The following is a 10179-nucleotide window of genomic DNA, read 5'->3' as shown; positions in this document are numbered from 1 at the left end:
CTGGAGCAAGTGGAAGCTAGTGACTTTATGAGAAATCAAGATATTATAAAACAGAAATAAAGGAATGAAAAAATGGAAGACAATGTCAAATATCTCATTGGAAAAATCACTGACCTGGAAAATAGATCCAGGAGAGATAATTTAAAAATTACTGGACTACCTGAAAGCCATGATCAAAAAAAGAGCCTACACATCATCTTTCAAGAAATTATCAAGGAGAACTGCCCTGATATTCTAGAGCCAGAGGGTAAAATAGAAATGGAAAGAATCCACCGATCGCCTCCTCAAAAAGATCCCAAAAAGAAAACTCCTGGGAATATTGTTGCCAATTTCCAGAGCTCCCAGATCAAGGAGTAAATACTGCAAGCAGCCAGAAAGAAACAATTTGAGTATTGTGGAAACACAATCAGGATAACACAAGATCTAGCAGCTTCTACATTAAGGGATCTTAGGGCTTGGAATATGATATTCTGGAGGTCAATGGAGCTAGGATTAAAACCAAGAATCACCTACCCAGCAAAACTGAGTATCATGCTCCAAGGCAAAGTATGGACTTTCAATAAAATATAGGACTTTCAAGCTTTCTCAGTGAAAAGACCAGAGCTGAATAGAAGATTTGACTTTCAAACACAAGAATCAAGAGAAGCATGAAAAGGTAAACAAGAAAGAGAAATCATAAGGGGCTTACTAAAGTTGAACTGTTTTGTTTACATTCCTACATGTGTAATTCATGAGACATCAGTATTAGGGTAGCTGAAGGGAATATACATACATACATACATATATATATATATATATATATATATATATATGTATATATATATATATGTGTGTGTGTGTGTGTGTGTGTGTACACACACACACACACACACATATAGACAGAAGGCACAGAGTGAGTTGAATATGAAGGAATGATATCTAAGAAAATAAAATCACATAAAGGGTTGAGAGAGGAATATATTGAGAGAGGGAGAAAAGGAAAGAAAGAACGGGGTAAATTATCTCGCAGAAAAGTGGCAAGAAAAAGCAGTTCTGTTGGAAGGGAAGAGGGGGAAGGTGAGGGGGAATGAGTGAATCTTGCTCTCATCAGATTTGACCTGAGGAGGCAATAACATACACACTCAATTGGATATCTTACCCCACAGGAAAGAAGGAGGAAGGAGATAAAAATGGAGGGATGATAGAAGGGAGGGCAGATGGGGGAGGAGGTAATCAAAAGCAAACACTTTCGAAAAGGGACAGGATCAAGGGAGAAAATTGAATAAAGGGGCACAGCATAGGAGGGAGCAAAATATAGTTAGTCTTTCACAACATGAGCATTGTGGAAGTGTTTTGCATAATGATACATGTGTGGCCTATGTTAAATTGCTTGCCTTCTTAAAAAGGGTGGGTGGGGAAGGAAGAGGGGAGAGAATTTGGAACTCAAAGTTTTAAAAGCAGATGTTCAAAAACAAGTTGTTTTTTGCATGCAACTGGGAAATAAGACATATAGGCAATGGGGCATAGAAATCTATCTTGCCCTACAAGAAAGTAAGTGAAAAGGGGATGGGGAAAGTGGGGGGACAGAAGGGAGGGCTGACTGGGGAACGGGCAATCAGATTATATGCCATCTTGGAGTGGGGGGAGGGTAGAAATGAGGAGAAAATTTGTAATTCAAAATCTTGTGTAAATCAATGCTGAAAACTAAAAATATTAAATAGATAATAAAATAAAAAAATAAAAAAACAATTTCTATTTTAAAAAAAGATGACTTTTATAGGGCACTTTAACGTTTGTAAAAGGCTATACACACACACACACACACATATGTAGTGTCATTGGAGACGCCAAAAAACCCTCTGAACTAGGTGCTATAGTTATTACCATCCTCATTTTATTGATGAGGAAATGGAGGTCAGGGAATTACATAGCTAGTAAGTATCAGAGGCAGGATTCAAACACTTGTCTTCCTTACTACAAGTCCAGTACTAAATTCTTTTTTCATTAACAAATTATTTGTCTTTGTGGTTTCAGAATTTTATTCTTGATAGCTTCCTATCCCCCTTGGTCCAACTTCCTTTGTAGAATGAATGTAGGATGCGGAATCAGAAGATCTAGGTTAAAATATCCATGCTGCCACTTATTGATCCTGGGCAGTAAGTAGCTGTGCCTTTTTTTCCTCATCTGTAAAATGAGGGGACTGGACAATATGATCTTTAAGTTTCTTTCCAGTTTTAAATCTATGATCCTATGAATTTTAGGGCACGAAAGCCTATCTGTCCTTTCTCTGAAACCTTTAGAATATGGTCTCTCAAAATCTAAGATGTGGATTAGTCTATTCCTAGTTTTCTTCTCCTTTATCACAAACTAACCAGTGAATCTGTTTCTGGAAAACAAACCAGGGCAAAGAGAAACAGGCCTAGTGTGAGAAAGAATATTTAGGAGTTAGAGCCATTTATATCTCCAGGATAAAGGGAGTGACTACAGGGTAAAGGATGGAACTGTAGTGTCAATGTTGTACCAGCTGGATCTTAGAAGAATCTTTGAGTACCAGAGAAGGCCTTTTAACATCCAAGAAACAAAGGTTTAGGACAGAACTTCAACAACATGTCCACAGTCAGCAAACAAACTTAACAGCAAAAAAGGGGACTCCAGAGTATGTGGGAGACAGGCTGGGGACCGGGGGGGGGTCTCAGAAAGGAAAAGGGAAAAGCCGTTCATTCTGACGGCTAGAGATACCCACAGCCAGGGAAGCAGACTTTTAGATGGGCTGAAAGAGCTAACAGCTTTGCTCAATAGGATCTACTTTGACTAGCACTCTAGAGCTTCATCAAGAATCCAACACAAACAGGACTGGGTTGGCTGTCTCCAGGAAAGGGAAAATGAAGTAAACACGGAAGGTTAGGCTAAGATTTTGCTCCTTACTTTGGATAGACAAATAGATTTACATCCATACATCCATACATCCACACACACACACACACACACACACACACACACACACACACCCCTGATTATGTTCTCTGTACAGTTGTATGGCAGACCAGCAGCAACTATTCAATCAACTGATTTCACAAGTCCTTAATGCTTCACAAGTCCTATTATTCCTCCCTAATTATCCCTATCTCACCACAGAAGGTATTTCAAACCTGATCTTCCCTCCACAAGTCCCCCACTCTGCTCCCTCCTTCTCTTCTCTTAGCTAAGGACTTTGCCTCTTACTTCACTGAGAAAACTGAGGCCATTCAACATTATCTTCCTCATCTACAGCTCTCTTCATTCCAAAAATCCCCACTCTCCTCCTTTACTCCGATTTCTGATAATGAAGTGGCCATTCTCCTTGCCAATACTAACCCTTCTCCATATGCCCTTGGTCTAATCTTCTCCTCCCTTCATCACATTACTTCCCTCAGTCTTTCTTCCCTCTTTATTTTCCAGTCTCTCTCTATGTAATGGTTCCTTCCCTAATGCCATCAAACATGCCCAAATCTCCCCTACCCTGGAAAAAACTAGACTTCGCTAGACTTTACCCTTTCCTTAAGCCATCATCCCGGATCTCTCCTTTTCTGAGGCAAAAGCCTAGAAAAAGCTTCCTACACGGTGCCTTAAATTTTTTTCTCTCACTCACTTCTCAATCCCTTAAAATGTGCCTTCTGAACTCATCCTTCAACCGAAACTGTCAAAACCCTTATCTTTCTGTATGTATCCTAACTGCTGTATTTGATACTGTTGACTACCTTCTCCTCCTGGGTTTTTCATTTTTTTTTCTCTCCCTCTCTCTTTCTCTGTCTGTTTTTCTCTCTCCTTCTTGGTCTCCTTTATTGGCTTATAATCCATATCATGTCACCTAACTATGGGTGTTCCCCTTCTCCTCTCCCTCTATATTCTTATCCCATGAATTTCACTATTATCTCTATGCAGATGACTCACAGAATTATATATCCAGTCCAAGTCTTTCCCATGAGCTCTAGTCCTAGCTCACCAATCACCTATTGGACATTTAAAACTCAACCTGTCCAAAATTGAACTCATTATCTTCCAATCCTCTCCTCCTCAAAACCATCCCATCTTCCAAACTTCCTTATTTCTATCAAAGGTAATACCATCCTACCAGTTTCCCAGGTTAGTAAATTCAACCTTATCCTGGACTTCCAACTCTCCCTCACCCCACGTATCCAATCAGTTGTTTCTACTGCCACAACATCTCCTGTACCTGACCCCTTCTCTACATACTCAGCTACCGTCTTAGTTCAGGTCCTCATCACCTCTCACTTAGATTACTAAAACAGCTTCTTACTGATCTACCTGATTCAAGTCTCTCAGCACTCCAATCAATCTTATCCAAATTTTTCTTAAGTGCAGATCTGACCATGGGCATCCCCTATTCAATCAATTCGGGTGGCTTCTTCTTGCCCCAGGATAAAATATGAACTCTTCTGTTTAGCTTTTAAAAAGCCTGGTCCCGATCTATTTTTTCCAGCCCCACTGCAGCTTATTATCCTAGCACACTATGCCATCCAGTCAAATTAGCCTCCTTTCATTTCCTCACACATCTCCCATCTCCATACCTTTGCAATGGCCCTCCCATAGGCCTGGAATTAACTCCCTCTCCACCTCTGCTTCTCTATTTCTCTTCAAGACACACCTGGTGTGTCATCCTATATATATGAGTTCTTTCCTGATCATCCCAATTGATAGTGCCCTCTCTCTCAAACTGTATTTAACTACCTTGTATACATTAGTATTTACTGACTATCCATGTTCTATATGTTCATATAACTCTCCCACTAGAATGAGCTCCTTGTGAGTAGGGATTGTTTCAGTCTTTGTACTAGCATCACCGTGCCTGGCACAGAGTATCAACTTAAACATTTACTGAAAGGCATTTCTTTCTTGTGAGTTCACTACACCAATGAAATCATAGGTCTGGACAATAAAATCCCCCTACTGTGTGTAATAGGAGCAGTAGTAGTGGCAAAGGAAAACAAATCTAGGAACCCTAGGTTTTGTGGTAGATTAAAGAAGGGGTCATAAAGGATACATTAAGTCCATGGTAACACAGAGTAACACATTGACAGATTTTTGGGGGGTCCAGACCTATGATTTCTTTACTTCTCAGAATGGGAGTGAAAAAACTCCTCTTAATGGAAATCTGCAGCTAATGTGCAACTTAATCTTGAAGAATTGCCCAGACGACTGAAAGGTGAAGTGACCTGCCCAGGGTCTCAAACCTGATCTATAACAGAGGTGGCACTTGAACCTAGGTCTTCCTGACTCTTGGGCTCTAGTCCCAATATCACACTCCCTCTCAACACTGACAACAATTTTCTCAAAATTCATTAAATGTCATCCATATCATATTTTTCCTCACTTAAAATTATTCAAAATGACAAAAGGAGAGAATGGCTTCAATCCTTCCAAAAACATTTCCCTTCCAAAGAAATATGTATGTATTTGGGAGGTTTCTTTACATTAATTACCTCACAATCCATGCCAACAGAAATAAAGAATCTATACTAGTCTAATTTATAATCAGGTCTGAGATTCTAGCCTATTACTTACATAAATTATTGTTTATATTTAAAATCAGGCCAAATGTGATTAAGTCTCCCTTTCTTCTGGCTAGCAGTTCAATGACAAACTATTATTACTGCTTTTACCAGGATTTTTAAAATCTGAGACTAAATAAAGTGTGATGGAGTAACAATCCGCTAAAAAAAAACTTTCAAAAATTCATGTGTGTGTGTGTATATATATATACATATACACACACACACACACACACACACACATATATATATATGTATATATATTGTGTGAGGTTTTTACTGATGACTCTTAAGCAACATGAAAATGATTTGCACCTAGGATTTTGCCCAGATTATCAGGATTCTGCCTGCAATACAATGCTCATTTTTCTTTCTCTTCTCTTTTGAGAGTAACCAGTACTCAACTTTAACCACTAGATGAGTTAAATAAAGTATACTGATTTACTCAATCATGACTCTTTTTGCTTAAGATTGGCAACAAACAGGTCAAATAGTTCCACTGATTGGCCATTTAAATTTTTCCTCCCAAGGAGAAACAAGGTGTCTACATTCCAAATTCACTACATAGTGGCTCAGGCTCTCCTGAGTATGGTGTGTGTTGCCTAGATCTAGGGAGTCCCTAGCCAATGCTATTTCCATCCTACCCTACAGCACCACTGGCTCTGCAATGAATTAGTACAACTATTTCTGAAAGCAATTTGGGATTATGCAAATAAAATGACTAAAATGCCCATATCTTTTGACCCAGACATTCTACTACTACAAAGCCCCAAACTATTTCACAGCACCATTTTTTTTTTGTGGTAGCAAAGAACTGGAAACAAAGTAGAGGTCCATTGATTAGGAAATAGTACATAAATTACAGTATGTACATGTAATGGAATATTATGGTGCTGTAAAAAAGTGTATGAAATATGAACATGGAAAATCATGGAAAGATTTATATGAACACAATGAAGTAAGCAGAGCAAGGAAAATAACATACAGAATGACTACAACAATGCAAATGGAAAGAACCAAAACCACTACAAAGTAATAAAAATTAATGTAAAATTACAAAGAACAAGCATGGCCCCAAAGAAGAGGCATGAGAAGATACCTTCTCTCCCTCCTTTGCAAAGGTAGGAGTTTTAAGAGCATGGAATTGCATATATTTTTCAGACTTTTTGGATATATTCATCAATTTTGCTGATTTCTTTTCTTCCTTTTTTTTTCCTTAAAAAACAAAACAAAAAAAAAACTAAGAAACCTTTGTTATATGTGATGAGCTTCTGAGAGGAGAGATAAGGAAAGATGCAGAGGGAAATTTAGGCAATGTAAAAATAAAAGATATCAACAAAAATATATATTTTTTAAAAGACTGACTGACAGATTTCAAGATGCTTCCATTCTATATACCCAGCCAAAAATCAAAGGTCCAGTTTTCTTCTGACCACAGTTAGAAGATCCCAGTCAGGCACAAAGGATTTTGCAAGTCCAACAACTACAAAGACCAAATTCTATAATCAACGCATCTCCTCTAGAAAACAGTCACCAAAATGTTAGCAGCTCACTCCCACCAAGACACTTTGAACAAAAAAGCTCAATAACTTAATACCAAATGCTCATTTCTTAATCCCTGTCTACTCCAATCATTCAAAATTGTGAAACAAGAGCCAAATACAAGAACAATGACCAATAATAGGAGGACAGGGTCAGAATCTGTGATTTCTTTCTCATAAGGAATTCCTGGATAAAGAAACTCACTTGACCACACAGGTTGGCACTTTCTACAACTTAAATCTTAAGAGTGTTGCCTACATGCCCAGCTAACTCAAACCTACTTAAATTATAAAATCTTAATGTGAACACTGTTGATTATCTTTTGTTAATAATAAACAGATTACACTTAAAAGTGTGCCAGGCACACTGGTTATTAAACATTTAGCAGCATACCCTTGCCTAGAGTACAGGGCGGTAAAGGGGCTTGTCTGGGGTTATTCAGCCAGTATGGGTCAGAGGCAAGATTTGAACCAGGTCATTCATCCTGGTTTTAAGGCCAAATCTATCCACTTGTCATGCTGCTTCACTATTAGTAATCATAATAAATAAGGTACATATTACATACAATATCACAATGTATTTCAGTCAAATAAGGAAAAAATTCTCCCCGCAACTCCTTTTGCTTTGTGTTATAATTCACAGTATTATTCAGTTATTATTATCTTTCTACCCCTCCGAGGTTGTACTGAATAAAGGAGAAAAATACCTAGTGACTGAGACTCTCTAACCCATGGCGCTAAGTCTTAAGTCACCATGCAGACAGGGGGAACCAAGCAAGCAGACAACCTCTGAAATTAAAGAATGAGTCCAATACTGCCAGCACTGATTCCCATTAATACACACCTAGATATTTTAGACAATAATTCAAAGGAGATATAGTCACCAACCTGTTTCTCTTTCTTCTGTATTTTCATTATCATCAATGGGGTGGGGGGGAACCTTATTTCTGTAAAACAAAACGAACAAGGTGAAACTCAAAATACGTTGTTGATTTAAAAAATAAAAACATTTTTCAGCCCTGACTGTATCACAAAGAAAATATTACAAGGGATTATTTTATAGTCTATTTTTATCAGTCTTAAATTTTATCTTCCCAGAGAAAATTTAAAACCGTAAGTGTTAAGTGAACAGTCAAGATTTTACACTGAGTCTTACTAACAAAAATAAGTAATGCCTATTGATAGATAGTAAGGTAAGGCGATCCAATTCCTACGCTCATGGAAACTGTAATCTAATAGGGGAGATAATGCATTTCCACAAAATCATTATAAGGCAAGATAAAATTTGAAAGTATCACATGAAAGGTACAAAATGCTAATGGGAATTCAAGGGATGGCCTTAATACACCAACTGCTTCAGATCCCTGAATCTGGCCAGATGAGAAGGCCTTTTGAGAATTTTCCCTTACTGTTAACAGCTATTAATGTTCATCTACTCAAATGTAAACAACTGAAACCAGCACAATTTAGTAGAAAGAATTTTCATCTTCCAGAGACGTGATAAAATTATTACTAGGAAATGAGAGGCCCAAACGCACTTCTCATATGTTATTCTAAGGTAATCATTACTGGTATAAAGTGCTAAGCACTATACTAGATGGCACGCAGAGCCCATTAAAGAGCTTACAAACCAAAAGTTTTTGAAGGAAAAACATGTTGTATAATGTTTTACAAAACCAGTGGAAGAAGAATAAATTAAAACTATCTATTCCCAAAGATATGATAGTGATGTCAAAACTGAAAAGTAAAGAATAATCGGGGTTTTTTTAGAAACCACTGGTTGTAAAATGTTAGTTTACTTACAGTATCATTAAAAATTCAGAAGCAAAATAATTCAGTCCTTTATGGCACAGTGGAAAAACTACTAGCTCTGTATTCAGAGGACCTGGGTTCAAATTCTACCTCTTATCATAACTACCTGTGCAACCTTGGTCAAGTAACAATCTCCACGGGCCTCAGTTTCCTCATCTGTAAAACTGGAAGGGGGAAAAGGGGGTAGACGGACTACATGACCTCTAAGGTTCCTTCCACCTTCAGAGTTACAATCCAACGATCTGTTACTTTTCTATCTGATAAATACCCCCCCCACGCACAATTTAAAGATAGTTGTAAATTATATTTAAAGAATACATTTCTTTCCCATTGATTGGCTTCTATCATCGATAAGGGTATATTGTCTCTTTACCATGAAGAAACATTTATTGAATGTCTTTGGTATAAAAGATGCTAAGTACGTATCAAGGTCTAAGACATGTTCTTTAACTTTGAGAGGCTTCCACTCAAGATGGAAAGAAACAACATACACAATAGAAGAGAAATATTTATATAAAGGTAGAATACGTTAAAGACCAAATGCTGAAAGAACTTCTTGCTTTCTATCCCGCTGAGCTGACAAGATGCCTACTGAGGAAGATGGAAGACAGCGTATAAAAAGGCAAGACAGAAAACCAAAAGAATGACAAGATTAGTTTCAAGCACATACTGAGTCATTTAATACTAAGATTCAGTCACAGAATTAATATAATGCATTAAAACAAATCTGCTACATACCAAATACATTCTAAGAGAGGTTTCCAGGTTATTATTGAGCGCAGAGCCTCATGGGTTTGTCTCACCAACAGGCCTCTATGGGTGACAAATGTTAGCCCATTCCCAAGTCAGATTCCCTCCCTTTACATTCATTCACTCAGCTACCCTCTGTTAAGAAGCTCTGCTGCGTTCTGGGGTAGCTACAAAGTTTAGGTAAGACAGTCCTCATTCTCACTGAGCTTCTAGCCTAGGTGAACAAAACATAAATACAGATAACGGTAATATTCAATATTACATTATAGGTACATGAGAAAACTATACAACAAAGTGCTATGTGAAACCCCAGATCAAAGGTACTTATAAAGCAGAGGAATCAGAGGAAGTATTTCAAGGTTGGGAAGAAATTCCAAAGGACAAGAGAGAGAGGGAGAATATTCTAGGCAGAGGGAGCAGTGTGCTTAAGGCAACTAGGGTGTGTGAGAGAAAGGAGGATGAACAGAAAGAGAGTGGTCCGATTTGGCTAGAGCAGAAAGCTTAGGGAGAGGAGTGATATGGAATAAACTGGGAAGAAGGATGGCAGC

Source organism: Trichosurus vulpecula, chromosome 3 (assembly GCF_011100635.1).
Source record: "Trichosurus vulpecula isolate mTriVul1 chromosome 3, mTriVul1.pri, whole genome shotgun sequence".
NCBI classification, from domain to species: Eukaryota; Metazoa; Chordata; class Mammalia; order Diprotodontia; family Phalangeridae; genus Trichosurus; species Trichosurus vulpecula.
The sequence above is the reverse complement of the archived record's forward strand: the minus strand, read 5'-3'. Positions refer to the sequence as shown.